The following is a 20,742-nucleotide window of genomic DNA, read 5'->3' on the forward strand; positions in this document are numbered from 1 at the left end:
AAATGTGTAAGGAAAGTCAAAAGGGGCCAAATGCCCAAGACTATATTGAAGAATAACAGAGTTGGAAGATGAACATAAGCTGACTTCAAGACATATTATTAAGTGATAATAGCTAAGACAAATGGGTCAATGGAACATAATAGAGGACCTAGAAATAAACTCCATACAAATATAGTCAGCTGTTGTCTGATAAAGAAGTGTCAAAAAGCAAAATGGAACAAAGAGTTTTTCAACATGTGGAGTTGGGACAGTTGGACATCTACATGCAAAGAAGGAAAATGAATCTAGACACAAATTTTATATCATTTACAAAAATTAACCCCAAATGGATCACATAAGAAAATTTAATATAAAAAACTAAAACTACTAGATGATAACACAGAAAATTTAGAAGACCTTGGGTATGATGGTGATTTTTTAGATATAACACCAAAGCCATGATCTATGAAAGAAATTCTTGATAAGATAGACTTCATTAAAAATAAAAACTGCACTGTGTAAGAGAATGAGAAGACATCCACAGACTGGGAGAAAATATTTACAAAAAACACATCAAATAAAGTACTTTTATTCAAAATGAATAAAATTCAACAATAAGATAACCAACAACTCGATTTAAAAAATGGGCCAACGACCTGAACAGATATCTCACTGAAAAAAATAAACAGATGGTTAAAAAGTCTATAAAAAGATGCTCAATGTCATATGACATTAGGGAATGGCAAATTAAAACAATAATGAGGAAGGACATGGTTAGGAGCTATGAACAGGTGAAGCACAGATTTATAGCTTTGTGAAAGTATTCTGTATTATACCAAAATGTAGGATATATGACATGATGCATTTGGCAAAACCCATGGAATTGTCCAACACAAAAAATAAATCCTAATGTAGGGGTGCCTGGGTTCTCAGTCAGGTAAGCATCTGCCTTTGGCTCAGGTCATGATCCCAGGGTTCTGGAATGGAGCCCTGTGTCAGGCTCCCTGCTTAGCCAGGAGTCTGCTTCTCCTCTCTCTGCCCTTCCTGAGCTCCACTTGTGCTCTCTCTCTCACTCTCTTTCTCTCTCTCTCTGTCTCAAATAAATAAATAAAATATTTCAAAAAAAATTCTAATGTGGGGACGCCTGGGTGGCTCAGTTGGTTGGACGACTGCCTTTGGCTCAGGTCATGATCCTGGAGTCCCGGGATGGAGTCCCCCATCGGACTCCCAGCTCCATTGGGAGTCTGCTTTTCTCTCTGACCTTCTCCTCGTTCATGCTCTCTCTCACTGTCTCTCTCTCAAGTAAATAAATAAAATCTTTAAAAAAAAATTCTAATGTGAACTATGGACTTCAGTGAATGAAAGAAAAATAACTTGATCCTTTGAGTCACTTCTCATCTGACTTATGAAGTTTTACATGCCCTTCTAACTACCAGTTTTCAGCACATCACTCATAGACTTCTTCTACCCCAAGTTCTACTTTTATCCTTCGGAACAGAACAAATTATTCAATAATATGGCTTCTCAGTTCCTGGATCTTCTTGTCATTAGTGTTATTTCATACACCTAAGCTTATGGGTATACCTTGATCATACCATTAGCTGAAAATAAAAGTTATGTCTTTTGAAAGAATTAATTCAAGTATTCCTCTCTCACACCGAAATTTAATTTGCTATTTGCTCTTTCATTTCTTCTATTATACCACAGTTTGATTTCTGGGTCTTTGTATCTTCTATGATGTCTCTACCTACATTTTTCTATCTTCATTCCCTTCCTTATCCAGTCCAATTTTACTGGTTGTGAGGTGAAGAAATTCTTTCTAGTAGTCATCAGAAAGGTTGCATTGATGCTGTGTGATACCAAATAAATGATAAATCACACAACCAGATTCGAATATCCAAACAACTCCCAGAGTTTGTGCCACTGAATTATTCTATACCTGTCAAAATCCCTGTTATAACTTGTAAGCCAGACAAACTTCCATTATTCAAATGACAATATGAATATACCATATTTATTGGCTCAAAGACAGCAGATTCATACTGCTATGGTCACACACAGTTTCACCTGTTACCTGACAAATTAAAAATGGAAAGGCTTTTTGAAATGGAACTGTGTTGATCAGATAGAAGTTATTTTTAGAGCTAATGCTATTGCAAACCTCTTTGCTTGGACTGGAGCACAAGCTCTGTATCAAGGATTTTGGAGTGAAGCAGATATTACTCGGCCTTTTGTCCCTCATGGCATGATCACAGATGGAAAATACTTTTCCTTTTTCTGCTACCAGTTAAATACTTTGGCACTGACTACACAAGGGGATCAAAATAACCCTCCTAAAAATATATGTTGGGGGACACAAAGTAAGCCTCTTTATGAAACAACTGAAGATAATGTGAAAGGTTTTAATGATGATGTCCTCCAGATATTTCATTTTCTACTGAACAGACCAAAAAGAAGACAAATGACAGCTGTTGGAAAACTAGGAAGAAATAATTGATTCAGGACTTTGGGAATACTTCAATTTCACTGAAGGGAAAACAAAAGGAATTTTAATAATGGTAAAATTTCTTGACCACATCTTTATGGCCTATTTTTTTTTTTTTTTTAGTCATATTTACTTCACAACCTCTCCCACTCTCATGCTTTCTCGCTCTCAAATAAATAAGCAAATCTTTAAAAAAATAAAAATGCAAAATTATCATATCATATTATTCGTTAAAAATCCTCTAGTGGTTGCCAATGAATCTTTAGACAAATTTCAAATCCTTTTCAGTAACTTCATGGGTCTTTATGACTTAGGCCCAAGGCACCATTTTCCTTGTCTTTCATGATTTACCTAGTAGAATATTTTGTCCTGGAGTCAAGATGGTGGAGAAGTAGCAGGCTGAGATGACATCAGGTAGCAGGAGATCAGCTAGATAGCTTATCAAACCATTGCGAACACCTACAAATCCAACAAAAGATCAAAGAGAAGAGCAACAATTCTAGAAACAGAAAATTAACCACTTTCTGAAAGGTAGGACTGGTGGAGAAGTGAATCCAAAGCGACGGGAAGATAGACCACGGGGGGGGGGGAGGGGCTCCCGGCAAGCGGCAGAACAATGGAGCACAAAATCAGGACTTTTAAAAGTCTGCTCCACTGAGGAACATCACTCCAGAGGCTAAACCAGGGTGAAGCCCACATGGGGATCACAGAAGGCTCGGGGGTGTCTGAGTGTCGCAGAGCTCACAGGTATTAGAGCAAGGAAGCTGGCTACAGAGACAGAGCCAAGGAGTGAGCGATCAACTTGGGGTTACTTTAAAACAGTCACAGGCTGGGTGAGCGTGGGGCGTGGCCAGAGGCCAGGAGATGGGAGTGATTGAGCACTTTTCTCTTGAGGGCACACTGAGGGGTGGGGCCCCGAGCTCTTGGCTCCTCTGTGCCAGAGATTGGGAGGCCATCATTTTCATTCCCATCCTCCAAAACTCTATGGAATGCGTTCAGGGAACAAAAGCTCCCGAAAGTGAACCTGAGCGGATTACTTAGCCTGGACCCTGGTAAGGGTGGTGCAATTCTGCCTCAGGCAAAGATACTTGAGAAACACTACAACAGGCTCCTCCCCCAGAAGACCAACAAGAAATCCAGCCAAGACCAAGTTCACTTACATAGAACAGCGGAATTCAAGAGGAGGAGAAAGCAAAGCATGGAATTCACAGCTTTCTCCGTGTAATTCTTTAGTACTGCAGTTAATTAATTTTTTTCGATTTTATTTTTATTTCTTCTGATAATTTTTGTTTACTTTTACCCCTTCCTCTTTCAACATTTTTTTAACTAGCTATCTTAACAATACCTTTCATTTAAAAAAATAATCTTTATTGAACCTTCATTATTATAGTCCTATTTTATCCTTCATTGTATCTAACTTTATTTTTTGTATACACATAGGGTTTTTTCTTCTAAAAAATTTGGGAGTACAACTTCTTTTAATAGATCAAAATATACCCTAAATCTAGCTCTGGGCTTGTTCTAGTCTCCAGCCCGAGCAAATTCTTTCTACTTTCTTTTTCTTTATTCTTCCAAACAACTTACTTTATCAACTCCATTTTTATAAATTAAAAAAAATTTTTTTTCATCTTTATAGACATATTCCATCCCTTCATTGTGTTTACCCTTATATATGTTTTTCATTCTTTAAAATTTGGGGAAGTATTTTCTTTTAAGAGACCAAATACTCCCAAAATTGAGAGGGTGACCCTGTTCTAGTCACCAGTCTAATATATATATAAATATTTTTTCTCTTTTATATTTTTTCTTTATTTGTTTTCTTTAAAAAAAAATTTTTTTTCAGAACTTCTTTTTATCCCCTTTCTCCCTCCCACAATTTGGGGTCTCTTCTGATTTGGTTAAAGCACATTTTCCTGGGGTCTTTGCCACACATTCAGTATTTTATTCTCTCATTCATGTATTCTTATCTGGACAAAATGACAAGGCAGAAAAACTCAACATAAAAAAAAGAACAAAGGCTAGGGATCTAATCAATATGGATGTTGGTAATATGTCAGATCTAGAGTTCAGAATGATGATTCTCAAGGTTCTAGCCAGGCTCCCAAAGGCATGGAAGATATTAGAAAAACCCTCTCAGGAGAGATAAAAGCCCTTTCTGGAGAAATAAAAGAACTAAAATCTAACCAAGTTGAACTAAAAAAGGCTATTAATGAGGTGCAATAAAAAATGGAGGCCTTACTGCTAGGATAAATGAGGCAGAAGAAAGAATTAGTGATAAAGAAGACCAAATGACAGAGAATAAAGAAGCTGAGCAAAAGAGAGACAAACAACTACTGGGCCATGAGGGGGAATTCAAGAGATAAGTGACACCATAAGAAAAAACAACATTAGAATAATTGGGATTCCAGAAGAAGAAGAGAGAGAGAGGAGAGCAGAAGGTATATTGGAGAGAATTATTGTAGAGAACTTCCCTAATATGGCAAAGGAAACAAGCATCAAACTCCAGGAGGTGCAGAGAACTCCCCTCAAAATCAATAAGAATAGGTCCATACCTTGTCATCTAATAGTAAAATTTATAAATCTTAGCGACAAAGAAAAAATCATGAAAGCAGTCCAGGACAAGATGTTCGTAACATACAATGGTAAAAATATTAGGCTGGCAGCGGACTTATTCACAGAGACCTGGCAGGCCAGAAAAAAAATAGTGTGATATATTCAGAGCAGTAAATGAGAAAAACATGCAGCCAAGAATACTGTATTCAACTAGGCTATCACTGAAAATAGAAGGAGAGATAAAAAGCTTCCAGGACAAACAAAAACTGAAAGAATTTGCGAACACCAAAACAGATCTACAGGAAATATTGAAAGGGGTCCTCTAAGCAAAGAGAGACCCTAAAAGTAGTAGATCAGAAAGGAACAGAGACATTATATATTATACAGTAACAGTCACCTTACAACGGTAATACAATGGCACTAAATTCATATCTCTCAATAGTTACCCTAAATGTAAATGGGCTAAATGCCCCAATCAAAAGACACAGGGTATCAGAATGGATAAAAAAACAAAACCCATCAATATGCTGCCTATAAGAAACTCATTTTAGACCCAAAGACACCTACAGATTTAAAGTGAAGGAGTGGAAAACAATTTACCATGCTAATGGACATCAGAAGAAAGCTGGGGTGGCAATCCTTATATCAGATCAATTGGATTTTAAGCCAAAGACTATAATAAGAGATGAGGAAGGACACTAGATCATACTCAAAGTGTCTGTCCAACAAGAAGATCTAACAATTTTAAATATTTATGCCCCTAATGTAGGAGCAGCCAACTATATAAACAAATTAATAACAAAATCAAAGAAACACATGGACCATAATACAATAGTAATAGGGGACTTTAATACTCCCTTCACTGAAATGGACAGATCATCCAAGAAAAGATCAACAAGGAAATAAAGGCCTTAAATGACACACTGGACCAGATGGACATCACAGATATATTCAGAACATTCCATCCCAAAGCAACAGAATACACATTCTTCTCTAGTGCACATGGAACATTCTCCAGAATAGATCACATCCTAGGTCACAAATTAGGTCTCAACTGGTATCAAAAGATTAGGATCGTTCTCTGCATATTTTCAGACCACAATGCTCTGCAGCTAGAACTCAATCACAAGAGGAAATTTGGGAAGAACCCAAAAACATGGAGACTAAACAGCATCCTTCTAAAGAATGAATGGGTCAACCAGGAAATTAAAGAAGAGTTGAAAAAAAAAATGGAAACAAATGATAATGAAAACACAATGGTTCAAAATCTGTGGGACACAGCAAAGGCAGTCCTGAGAGGAAAGTACATAGCAGTACAAGTCTTTCTCAAGAAACAAGAAAGGCCTCAAATACACAACCTAACCATATACCTAACGGATCTGGAGAAAGAACAACAACGAAAGCCTAAACCCAGCAGGAGAAGAGAAATAATAAAGATCAGAGCAGAAATCAATGAAATTGAAACCAAAAAAACAATAGAACAAATCAACGAAAATAGGACCTGGTTCTTTGAAAGAATTAATAAGATTGATAAACTCCTGGCCAGACTTATCCAAAAGAAAGGAGAAAGGACCCAAATAAATAAAATCATGAATGAAAGAGGAGAGATCACAACTAACACCAAAGAAATACAAACAGTTATAAGAACATACTATGAGCAACTCTACGCCAACAAATTTGACAATCTGGAAGAAATGGATGCATTCCTAAAGACATATAAATTACCACAACTGAACCAGGAAGAAATAGAAAACCTGAACAGACCCATAACCAGTAAGATCAGAAGCAGTCATCAAAAATTTCCAAAAAAACAAAAGCCCAGGGCCAGACAGCTTCCCAGGGGACTTTTACCAAACATTTAAAGAATTAATTCCTATTCTCAGAAACTCTTCCAAAAAATAGAAATGGAAGGAGAACTTCCAAACTCATTTTATGAGGCCAGTATCACCTTGATCCCCAAACCAGACAAGGATCCCATCAAAAAAGAGAATTACAGACCAATATTCTTGATGAACACAGATGTGAAAATTCTCACCAAAATACTAGCCAATAGGATCCAACAGTACATTAAAAGGATTATTCACCACAACCCAGTGGGATTTACTCCAGGGCTGCAACTTTGGTTCAACATCTGCAAATCAATCAATGTGATACAATACATTAATAAAATAAAGAACAAGAACCATATGATACTCTCAAAAGATGCTGAAAAAGCATTTGACAAAGTGCAGCATCCCTTCCTGATCAAACCTCTTCAAAGTGTAGGGATAGAGAGCACATACCTTAATATCATCAAAGCCATCTATTAAAAACCCACCACAAATATCATTCTCAATGCAGAAAAACTGAAAGCTTTTCTGCTAAGGTCAGGAACACAGCAGGGATGTCCATTATCACCAATGCTATTCAACACAGTACTAGAAGTCCTAGCCTCAGCAATCAGACAACAAAAAGAAACCAAAGGCATCCAAATCAGCAAAGAAGAAGTCAAACTATCACGCTTTGCAGATGATATGATACTATATGTGGAAAACCCAAAAGACTCCACTCCAAAACTGCTAGAACTTTACAGGAATTCAGTGAAATGTCAGGATATAAAATAAATACACAGAAATCAGTTACATTTCTTTACAACAACAACAAGACAGAAGAAAGAGAAATTAAGGAGTCAATCCCATTTATAAGTGCACCCAAAACCATAAGATACCTAGGAATAAACCTGACCAAAGAGGCAAAGAATCTATACTCAGAAAACTATAAAGTACTCATGAAAGAAATTGAGGAAGACGCAAAGAAATGGAAAAATGTTCCATGCTCCTCGATTGGAAGAAAAATATTAAGAAAATGTCTATGCTACCTAAAACAATCTACACATTTAATGCAATCCCTATCAAAATCCCACCCATTTTTTTCAAAGAAATGAAACAAAGGATCCTAAAATTTTTATGGAACCAGAAAAGACCTCGAATAGCCAATGGAATATTGAAAAAGAAAGCCAAAGTTGGTGGCATCACAGTTCTGGACTTTAAGCTCTATTACAAAGCTGTTGTCATCAAGACAGTATGGTACTGGCACAAAAACAGACACATAGATCAATGGAACAGAATAGAGAGCCCAGAAATAGACTCTCAACTCTATGGTCAACTAATCTTCAACAAAGCACGAAAGAATGTCCAATGGAAGAAAGACAGCCTCTTCAACAAATGGTGTAGTGAAACTTGAACAGCCACATGCAGAAAAATGAAACTGGACCATTTCCTTAAACCACATACAATAATAGACTCCAAATGGATAAAAGGAATCCATCAAAATCCTTAAGGAGAACACTGACAGCAACCTCTTTGACCTCAGCCACAGCAACTTCTTCCTAGGCACATTGCCAAAGGCAAGGGAAGCAAGGGCAATATTGAGCTATTGGGACTTCATCAAGATCAAAAGCTTTTGCACAGCAAAGGAAACAGTTAACAAAACCAAAAGACAGCTGACAGAATGGGAGGAGATATTTGCAAACAACATATCAGATAAAGGGCTAGTATCCAAAATCTATAAAGAGCTTAGAAAACTCAACACCCAAAGAACAAATAATCCAATCAAGAAATGGGCAGAGGACATGAACAGACATTTCTGCAAAGAAGACATCCAGATGGCCAACAGACACATGAAAAAGTGCTCCGCATCACTTGGCATCAGGGAAATACAAATCAAAACAACAATGAGATACCACCTCACACCAGTCAGAATGGCTAAAATTAACACTGTTGGTGGAAATGCAAGCTGGTGCAGCCACTCTGGAAAACAGCATAGAGGTTCCTCAAAAAGTTGAAAATAGAGCTACCCTATGACCCAGCAATTGCACTACAGGGTATTTACCTTAAAGATACAAACGTAGTGATCTGAAGGGGCACATGCACCCAAATGTTTACAGCAGCAATGTCCACAGTAGCTAAACTATGGAAAGAACCTAGATGTCCATCAACAGATGAATGAATAAAGAAGCTGTTGTATATATATATATAATGCAATATTATGTAGCCATCAAAAGAAATGAAATCTTGCCATTTGCAATGATGTGGATGGAACTAGAGGGTATCATGCTTAGTAAAATAAGTCAATCGGAGAAAGACAACTATCATGTGATCTCCCTGATACGAGAAAGTGGAGATGCAATGTGGGGGGTTTGGAGAGTAGGAAAAGGATAAATGAAAGAAGATGGGATTGGGAGGGAGACAAACCATAAGAAACTCTTAATCTTACAAAACAAACTGAGGGTTGCTGGGGGGAACGGGGTAGGGAAGGGGTGGTGGGGTTATGGACATTGGGGAGGGTATGTGCTATGGTGAGTGCTGTGAAGTGTGTAAACCTGTCAATTCACAGACCTGTACCCCTGGGGCTAAAAATACATTATATGTTTTTAAAAATTTAAAAGAAAAATTTTTTAATAGTTAAATTAAAAAAATTAAGAATATTTTGTCCCAGACATTACAAATGTTTTAGCTTAATTCAACCCTTTCTCTCGATTTTAGGTCTTCATACATAATTTTCCTATGATGTGAAGCAATTCTAATGTCCTCTTACTTGACTAATTCTTATTCAATCATCTGCTTTCAATGTAAACTTTTGTTCTACAAGCTATTCCAACCACATATTCTGTTAAGGGCATAAAAGTTATAATATTCCACTCCTCTTACACTATACTTAATTACTTGTTTATTTTTCTGTATTTCTTTCTAGAGTTAAACATGTGATCTGAAAGATCATATGTTTCTTGTTTATAATAATACCCACAACATCTACAACAATCCATGGTCCATTTTAGGGTCTCAATAAATGTGATTATTATTACTAAGTCAATGAATAATTGAATGAATAAATTGAATGATAAATGAAATAATGGGTGAATACTATATTCCTGGCCTTTAAAAAAAAAAAGTCATTTATAAAACAACCATTTAAAGAATAGTTGGATACCATTCACAAACCTGGAACTCAGAGTCTTATCCATAAAAGTTTCACATATGATGATATTTGTCCCCTTTGTGACAGTTGGTTTTAAAAACTTCTGACCAACACAAGGCAAGAGAGTCTTATAACAATTTCTACTAATGATTTCTGGCACAATAAGCAAATACATTGTGAGAAGGTTAAGACTAATTCTGTCCCTGTATAACTAAGGCATAGGTTCTCCTGTAATAATAGCTACTAAGTAGTTAAAAATAAAAATAAACAGTTTATAAGTCAACTTCCCAAAGGGAAACTCAGAGGAAGCAACATAGTTAAATTAATATCCTTTCACAAACCATCTCAATTTCTAATTAAAACAAAATCCCCAGTAGAAAATTTGAGATGCAATTCATGGCACCTATCAGGTAATAGAAGAAAGCACAACCTTTATTTCTTATAATAAATAAATTATTTCTTATAATTTTATTGCCATGTTACGCCCTCTCTTTATTTGTTAAAGCCTGTCTTTTCTGAGTCTAAACCTGGTGAACCCATCAGATGTAAAAACATTTGAGTGATAAATAAAACTTTTAAATAATTGCATCATTATTTTTTCCAATCTAAAACATTTTTAGATCATTTTAGTTCATTTCCTTTAGTTACAGGTTATAATGCTATTAGTCAGCCTTTGCCAAGTCGTTATTATACATCAGGCAATGTTCAGTTACTGATTTACTTACAGGTAGAAATATATCTGTAACATATTACTGGGAAATATAACACTATTAAAAAACTTACTGAGTAATATTCTGGTTATTTAAAATTATAAATACACTGTGTATATGTGTGTGCATGTAAAAAAGCCTAAACGGATTTCCCACCAAAATGTTGGCAATGATTTTGTCTGTGTGGTGGGATTTAGGGTGATACTTAATTTAAAAAATTATTTACTGTATTGTAAAAAGGCATCTTAAAATGAGCACATATTACTTCAATTATCATCAAGCTCAACTCTGCCCTTACATACATGTTCACTTTGAAGAGATTAAGATTAGAATTTTCACCATATTTAAAATTTTCCTTCTATTTCATGTCCAAAAAGAGAAGCTTCCTATTTAAAGATTTAAAGATTCAGAGTTTTTGTTGTTGTTTGTGTTTTTTCCTCTATTCCTTATGTTTTAACTATAATATTCTGCCAGAATTAGAGGGGGTAGAAATGGCTCATTGAACAATAAATGAATCATTTTAAATGGAATAAATAGTAATTGTGTCTTAACTCTTTTTCTCTTCTTCTTGGTATAAAGATAAACAAATTAGTTTAGTTTTAAAGTATATTGAATTAAGACCACCAAAGACTAAGAATATAAACAATAATCACTTTTCTTTGCTCTTAAATGGTAGAATGCACTTAAGAAATTATTTGAAAAAAATATTTACACATCAACTACGACAAAAGCTGAGTATTTTCAGAACAATTTTCCACTGTTCAGACAGACAATATAAAATTATTCCATCCAGAGTTTACTCAACAATTATGAAGCTGCAACTTGAGACTACAGCTTGCAGCTAACGTTTTCTAGCAGGCTCAACAAAATCTGTGAACTTCAAAATCAGACATTCTACTAGAGCTATCTAGAGATTTTCTTATTGCTTATATTTGCACCTAAAATTCTGTAGGTTTTAAACTCCTACTTCTCAAGCCTTTGGGGCAATTTTTAGAAATTATTTTGAGAAAATATTTGGAACTTGTTCCTACAGTCTGTCTTCCCACATGAGTACCAGGGCACCATGCCTTCAAAAACATAATGTTGACACAATTACTTAATGAAATGGTATCTAAAGCAAGAGTCTCTGTCCAACGATTTAAATACTTCTGCTCTTTCGACACTGACCAGAGCACTTCATCCTTAACTGACTCTTCCAATTCTTGTCAAATATTTGAGACAAGTGTTCCTCAGGAGAGAACATCCAAAAAAGATCCTATTTCTACTATCAGTAAATAACTATACTCACTTTCTCATGAAGGGCCTCGTCTATAACCAAATCACTTGGAGATATTTTTCTACTTCTGATGGGAAACTTTACTGAATATAACCTAGTGAAGATCATGTCTTAGCTCCGGATGACTAGAGCAAGTAAAAAACTGTAAATCCATCATGGCTATTTTCTTGATTCTTTAAGACCTGGTTCTATTCTTTAACCTTGAGTTTTGAATTAGCAACTGGTGCTCAAGACAAAGAGGTACTATGTCTCATCCTTTATCCATATGTAGAATATCTTATCTTAAAATTAAAGATGGTCTAAGAAAATACCTTGTTTACAACCGAGGGTGAGAAACGGGAAGAGATGTTTGTGAGGCATGATTCACATTCTTTATAACATCCAACAAACAGGCTCACTTTTTGAAGATTTTGAATTTACTTATTTTAGCATTAACAATTGGTTATTTCATAAAATTTGCACAAAATATTGGGTTCTAGACCATTGTGATAGATAGATTCTTATTTCACCCTTTATGCTTTGGACTGGCATGGAGAACTTCTTCAGAAATGTCTACTGATAGGAAGAAAAAAATTTTCCTTGACTTTTATCAATGATCAACTGAATAAATAAAATTTTAAAAAACCTAGTTTTTTCCATCATATATAAATATTTGATGCCCCTTAAATAAACTGTTATTTTTCCTAAAAGGAATAAGATAAGGAGGAATGATAAATTACTTTTACAATTTAGGGTAAGAAAATGTGTCTCTCTTGACAACCTCTTTCCAAATTGCTCTACGGACTACAATGTGCATTCTTTACTAATGATACTATATCATGGATTAATATTTAATCATTACATAAATAATTTAAGAGACTTATTACAGTATAATTCCATTTATAGCTCTCTTATTCATTGTGCTATTTTGTCATGTTTTAACACATATGTTTTAAACACTCCATATATTATTATTATTTGTAATTAAGTAATCTACTTTTTATTTTATTTTAGAGAGAGTGTAAGTCAGGGGAGAAGAGAGGCAGAGGGAGAGAGGGACTCTTAAGTGAGTTTTATGCCCAGCATGGAGCCTGAAGCAGGGCTTGGTTTTAAAACCTGAGATCATGACCTGAGTCAAAATTGAGAGTCAAAAACTTAGCTGACTGAGCCACCTAGGCACCCCTAGAATAATCTACTTTTAGTGAATTTAAGAAAAGATATACACATATCCTTTGGTGTTTATCTACACATTTACCAATTCTAATGTTCATCATTTCTTCCTATATATAAAAAATTTCCATCTGGAGTCATTTACCATAAGTCTGAGAACTTTAATTAGCAATATTTCAGTGTATACCTTCTGTGACAAGTTCTAGCAGCTTTTGTTTACATGAAAATGTCTTTTTTTTTTTTTTTGCCTTAAGTTTTTAAAGATATTTTTCCTGGATATAGCTTTTTTTTCTTTTGCAATTTTTAGAGAGTATTATATTCTCTTTTGATTTATATTGTGAAAAGAATATAAAGAGAAATAAGAGAAATAAGCAGTATTTTTATGGAAGTTCCACTGTATTTAATTTTTCTTTGCCTTTGGCTGCTCTTAGGATTTTTCTCTGGTTATTAACAATTTGACTATTATGTGTCTAGGTGCCTTTTCCTCTTCATTTATGCTGCCATGGGTTCGCTGATCTTCCTGCATTTGTAGGTTGCTTTTTCGGTCAAATTTGAAAATTTTTCAGTCAACATTTTTTTAATTATTTTTTTCCCTATACTTTCCTTCTTCTCTTTCTGGGACCCGAATTACATGCATGTGTTACTGTTTGATACTGTCATATTTGCCTCCGAGCCTCTATTCATACTTCTCAGTCATCTTTCCCTCTATATTTTAGTTTGGATAATTTCTGTTGACTCGCTTTCATGCTTACTTATCCCTCTTTTGTGCAATTTGTCGTTAATTACATGCAATGAATGTTTAATTTAAGACATTGTGTCTTTTCATGTCTTTTCAGTTTTATATTTTCCATTTGTCTCTTCTTCACAATTCTATAGCTCTTCTGAAATTTTCTACTTGCACCAATTTTATCAGACTTCTCTATATTTCCTTTAATGTATTTGTCATAGCTGTATTACAATCCTGACTACTAATTGCAATATCTGGGTCATATGTAATTTTATTTTAATGAATTACATTTCCTATTATCTCTACATATCTGGGATTTTTTTTTGTTTTTGGAGCTGGCATTATGTATTGTAGAGACTCTAAAATCTGCTATTGATTTTAAAACCCTGAGATCATAATCTGAGCCGAAATCAAGAGTCATACACTTAGCTGAAAAGTGCTGCATTTTATACAAGTATGAAAGTAAATTATAACCAGTTTACTTGATCTTTGAAGACTTTTTTTTTTTTTTTTTTTTTTTAGGAATTCTTAAGAGTGTTCAGTTTTGGGGTTTTGTGTGTGTTTTGCTTCTTATTTTTGTTTGTTGGTTTTTGAGTTTTATGACAAACTCCTTACTCTTTGGATGTAGTCTTTACTCCTAAAGATGTGACCCTTATGTTGTCAGTTAAGACCTTGAGGTATTTATCAAATGGTGAGATTCACACTCCAATCCATTTCTTCAAATAGTGAAATTCATACTCTAATCCTGTTTCTCTAGTAGTGGGCAGCTATTAATATCTCAGTTCAACTTTTTCAGCTTTCCAGATGTTGTTTTTCCAGAAAGATTCATTGTTGTCTTACTCTATGCATATACAGTTTAGGAGTCAATGATTTGAGAATCTCTGTGGTTCTCTCTTTTTTGGGATTCTCCCTTCATATTCTGTCTACTCCTAGATCCATAAATGTAATTTGGATCTACAGTTTGACTCCTTAAGCCAATAAGATAGTAGCTTTTTTTCTTGAGTTCTATCACAGTCATGTCATGGGAACTTGAAACTTCCCTTAAGAGAAGACTCCGTAAATGAAAATCTTACTCAGAGTCTTTCTATTCTTTCAGGGAAAACCTCTTCCGGTTTGTACTTGTTTTTGTCACTCTCCAGTAATCTTAAATATTTATATTTTATATTTTGTCCATGGTTTTATTGTTGTTAATAGATAAATTAGTCCACTATGCATTTACCCATCATTGATGAGATAAGAATTTTCCATTACTTTTATTTGCTTGATTTGCAAATGATTAGTAAGCTAGTAGGCTTTTGAAATATTTTTACTAAAATTAAATTTATTTACATGCAAATTACTTCATAGTTGTGTGCAGTTGGTACAACATATGAAGAAGAGCCTCAGAAATTAGATATGCATTATTTTAAAGTGTAAGTCATTATGCAATGAGAATACTAAAGTTCACACAAACAGATACTTGAAAGATGCCAATCAGAACTCTCAAGTCATCTTTATCCAAGTATTTATTGAGGTTGCTGACATGTTTTTCTAATGTCTATTGATATTACTCTTGCATTTTAGCTCAAAAATTGTTCAGGTAAATTTTCTTGTTTAAGTCAGAGCTAAATGACTTGGGAAAGCACTTATGAGTTTGTTCAACATAAATGATTTTACCTAAGGATATCTTACATTCATAAATACTCCAGAGTTGGAAAACAAAATTCACATACGTTTACCTGGTTTAACTTTCTTAACTACCCTCTGAGGTAGTATGCCAAGATTTCCATTTTATAGATTACAAAATCAGAGTTTTAGAAGAATTTCGGTGACTTTCTAAATAGAACACAGATAGGTGATGAAGTCAGGTCCTTGACACAATTATTCTGCCTTTCAGTAAAGTTTTGTTTCCACTAATCCATAGCTATGTCCTTAACAGGGAAAATGCTCTTAACGGATCTCAACGCTCTTTTTTTGGACAAGTCAAATACTTTATGTTATCCTTGATATTATACAGAGTAACATGGGATTTTTGATGGCAACTTTGAGACAGACTGCCTTGATGAGACAATAAAATTCAGAAAAGGTTAAGTAGTATATAAAGATCACATAAATTGATAAAGCCTAGATTAGGATTTGGGTATTCTGTCACATTGCTTCATGCTTGACATAGTTAAAGAAATGCTTTCTGGCTCACTGTTTTCCAGTGTTTATATTTTTAAATCTTGATCAACTTCAAGTTTAACACAAACAATACATTTGTACTTGAGCTGAGAAAACCTTATAGGAAAAAAATTAGTAAGTGCAATTTCTGAAGTGAATGTTAGACTCGAACCTCTTTCTTAGTATCTGATGGTTTCTATCAGGTCTGAGGACAAAGTTTTAAAAATTTACTTGCAAATGACCTTCTATCTCTGCAACCTATAGTTAGTCTATTTTAACCTCTTGAAAACAATGGAAGATGAACATAATTTAATTTTTAATCTATAAATCCCATTTATTTAATCACACTTTTAAATTATTATTATTTTTTAACTTCTAGATCTGAAAAATAAGACTTCAGTGTCTGAAGTCCTACACAATGTATAGCATTTTGGTAATGCTGTTGATTATTAAGGGAGTTTTCTTCTATGTGACTTTTTAAAATTGAATCAGACCTAAAGAAATCTGCTGGCTGAGTAACTATTTGTCTTCTCCTTCTTCTATACTGTAATAGCACCTCACCTTTGATTGTTAGATGTCCTATGCAGAAAACAAAACAACTTCTGGAAAGTTCTTGCCTTACTAATACACTGAAGACATATGATTGCCGAGATGGAGCTCCTGAAGAACTGGTATGTGATTCTTGTTACTAGGAAACCATATTCCTAGATTAAATATCTCTTTCATGCAGCCACTGCTTAATATAGATATATATATAGACATATTATACATGCATATGTATATGCATATCCAAAACTTAGCACATACATAAAAATCAAGTTAAAATAGGAAATAGCCTTATAGAGATATGATTTCTACAAATCTGATTGTACTGAAAACAGGTCATTTTTGAGATGCCAAATAAGCATATGATTGATCCTAGATCTTATGTTCTTGACTTTAGATATATGCAGGATGGAAATTTAGAAAATAAAACAAGCTAAGTTAAAATCTTTCCAGTTTCTTATTTTTCTATAATGAAAATATGTGTGAATGGTAGTGAAAAGAGGCATTTGGTTAAATTGTTAGAGCTGACTTTATATTACAGGATTTATAAATGTACTTTCTCTTAAAAGAGTGAGAAAGAGATATGTATATCAACATAGTGATTTTCCTGGGTCTAAAAGAGTGTTATAGCCCATTCAATCACATTTTACTTCTATTTCTACATTATTTGGTAAAACTACAGAAAACTGCCTTTTGCAAATTGGTATTAACGGTAAAGTGCATCCTCCCAAGTACTATTGCTCAGAAAACTTCTCCTTAGTGGACATTTGTCTAAAATTAAGCCTGATATGGAGAAATATAAAAAGGAGAATTATTTTGACCCAGTGGCCACAATGACCACTAAGCTTCTTAGGACATAAGGAAAGCTCCACTAATGGGAGCTATTTCGGAAAGCAAAATAATGATTAGCTCAACTCTATTTGAAGTAAGTATATTAGACTGGTGGCAATGTTTAACCCCTCCAGATTTGTAGGTCAGGTCACACACACCCTCCCAACCCTTAAGGAAATTAAGAGACTTCATCTTCATCATAGTGTATTTTTGAGTAATAGGGAGTTCACATGATATTGCATACGTATTTGTGCCTTCAACTATTTGTGTAATGCACTTGAGTGAATGTACACACACACACACACACATACCCACACGCATTCACACATTTAACCAGAAATGCCAAGGCTTGTAGTTGACCTAGAAAAGTTGGTTCTATAAAAGTCAGTATGCAGTTAATACAGACTAGTGCATAAAACCAAAGTATTGTGGGATTTGAAAACTTGTGTCCATTATACAAGTATTTCTGTGGCCTTGAACGAGAGTCAAGGGAAGAGTTTTCTCAGAAAAGGGAGCCGGGCTTATGACTTCAAGAAGTACAGGTAGCTGAGGAGATTCAAGTGGCAGTAAGGCCAGACTTGTGAAGATACCTGCTTGAGGAGGACTGACAACTGCCAAATTGTGAAGTTTCCAGTTTGGAAGATATTTAATCAATCACAATTCTTAGATTTCACAAATGTGCCTGTTGAATACCAGAGTGATTGCCAAAGCTCTTAAGATGTAATGACAGAACCACAACTATATCTCTACTCTCTTGATTCTTCTTCCAGAGTTTTCCCATTATACTGTGCTGTATTCACATATGAGCTCTCCATAGGCTCTCATGCAATTGCATTTTTATTGCTCCTATTACTTGGAAGCAAAATAGTGCCCCTTGATTGAAGGTCTGGTCATATACTAATAAAAGCAACCAGGGACGCCTGGGTGGCTCAGTTGGTTAAGCAGCTGCCTTTGGCTCAGGTCATGATCCCAGCATCCTGGGATCGAGTCCCACATTGGGCTCCTTGCTCTGCAGGGAGCCTGCTTCTCCCTCTGACTCTGCCTTCCACTCTGTCTGCCTGTGCTCATGCTCACTCACTCTCTGACAAATAAATAAATAAAATCTTTAAAAAAAAAAAAAAAACAACCAGATCCAGAGGAAAAAGCCTTTACCTAAGAGAATGGGAGGACCATGAGGGATCATGGGAATAGAAGAATCTCTGGCCATAAAATTGTGAGGTTAAACATATCTACGGGAGTACCTGGGTGGCTCAGTGGGTTAAGCCTCTGCCTTTGGCTCGGGTCATGGTCTCAGGATCCTGGGATCAAGCCCTGCATCGGGCTTTCTGCTCTGCGGGGAGCCTGCTTCCCCCTCTCCCTCTGCCTGCCTCTCTGCCTACTTGTGATCTCTGTGTATCAAATAAAAAACTAAAATCTTTAAAAAAAAAATGAAAAGCTAAGTAATTTAACAATTTTAAAATATTCAATCATTGAATATAACTCAAATGCTCATTTTTTCCTTTTTAGGCTAAAAAGTGAACTGAAGGAATTGAGACTTGGCAAATTGACAAAAGCAAAATTAAATCATCTGCTAAGACTAAGATACCTTTTAAGTATTTCTAAAATCTTTTTAAGTATAAATGATCTCATTGGACTAAATGGTCGAAAACTGCAGAAATAAGCTTGCTATAAATACACACACACACACACATACATGCACACACACAATGTATACATAATGTACACATATAAAATCAGTCAGGAAATGTATACATAATGTACACATATAAAATCAGGCAGGAAAGGTAATTATGTTGTCTTTGCTCTGGAATTTGATTGGTTTCAGCACTGTTTCTGCATTAATCATGGGTGACTCACAGGGACTGAGGAGACAATTCCTTTTTGGAAAAACTTGTCTTAAACAAACATTGCTTGGGTCAAAACTTATTTGGCTTAAATAACCATTGCAGCACTTTGAAATTAATGAAAAGCACATATAGTAGGCCCATTTTATGAGTTTTGCATTTTTAATACTAATTTTCTTTTGATATAAATTAGGTATGAAACAGAACTGAGAGACAAGAGAAAAGATTGATAACTTCAACAACAAAAAAATAAAATTGCAAAACATAAGAAGGACCATAGACAAAGAAAAAAAGGACAATTTTCCAAAAATGGGAGGAAATGTTTGTGACATGCATTATAGATTAGTGTATCTTATATGTAATGTGTGAAGGATGCTTCAAAAGTGAGGCTAGATCAGAAATTTATTAGACAAATGAGCAATTGGAGCACGTGAGTGGCTTAGTAGGTTAAGCATCTGACTCTGGATCTCAGCTCAGGCCTTGATCTCAGGGTTGTGAAATAGAGCTTAAAATTCTCTCCCTCTGCCTCTATCCCTTATCCCCCTTTTTGTCCTTCTCCAAAAAAAAAAAAAAAAAAGTAAACAAATGACATGAACAAAGATTTCCCACAGGAAATATGCAAATGGCCTTTGAACTTACAAAAAGAATTCAACATCACTCATAATAAGAACAACACTAAATAAAATTACCTCATGATACCATTTTTCATCTGTCAGATCAGCAAAAATTGGAGAGTTTGACAAAATACTCTGTTGCTGATATTGTATGCCAACTGCTGATAGAATATAAAAATGTAAAACCATTGTAAAGAAGAATTTCCCATTAGCTAAAGAATAATTACATGAAATTACTCTTTAACCCAGTAATCTCACTTCTAGAAATTTACCCTTTTTTTAATATAATTTTTTATTTTTTATAAACATATATTTTTATCCCCAGGGGTACAGGTCTGTGAATCACCAGGTTTACATACTTCACAGCACTCACCAAAGCACATACCCTCCCCAATGTCCATAATCCCACCCCCTTCTCCCAAACCCCCTCCCCCCAGCAACCCTCAGTTTGTTTTGTGAGATTAAGAGTCACTGATGGTTTGTCTCCCTCCCAATCCCATCTTGTTTCATTTATTCTTCTCGTACCCACTTAAGCCCCCATCTTGCCTTAAAGTTCATCTCCAAAAAGAACAAAACAAAGCTAATATTCACAGAGATACTTATTGCAGCAATATTTCTAATAGCAAAATATTTGAAATAAAATATTGAAACAAGTAATTTATAGAAAATTGGTTGAATAAACTCTGTGAAATCCACATGATACAAAAAAAAATTATCTCTATGCATTACATCCAGGATATATTATGAAGTGAAAAAAACAGGTGAGGAAAATATATTTAGGCTTCATTTAAGAGTAAAGGGTGGGGGGCACCTGGGTGGCTCAGCGGGTTAAAGCCTCTGCCTTCAGCTCAGGTCATGATCCCAAGGTCCTGGGATCAAGCCCCATGTTGGGCTCCCTGCTTGGCAGGGAGCCTGCCTCCCCCTCTCTCT

The 20,742-nt window shown here is 35.0% G+C and overlaps 1 long non-coding RNA gene and 1 pseudogene across 2 annotated transcripts in view; one reads left to right on the forward strand and one right to left on the reverse strand.

Moving 5' to 3' along the window:
- The window catches only part of LOC309844570, an 88,865-nt gene that overhangs the window by 11,819 nt on the left and 56,304 nt on the right, over positions 1-20,742 (reverse strand). The gene's annotated exons all lie outside the window — the stretch shown is intronic.
- On the forward strand, positions 1,717-2,462 carry LOC309843447 (large ribosomal subunit protein mL65 pseudogene; annotated as a pseudogene). The gene has a single exon. The product of its transcript is annotated as a large ribosomal subunit protein mL65 pseudogene (transcript).

This window comes from Mustela nivalis (genome assembly GCF_964662115.1).
Source record: "Mustela nivalis genome assembly, chromosome: 11".
In the NCBI taxonomy this organism is placed as follows: Eukaryota; Metazoa; Chordata; class Mammalia; order Carnivora; family Mustelidae; genus Mustela; species Mustela nivalis.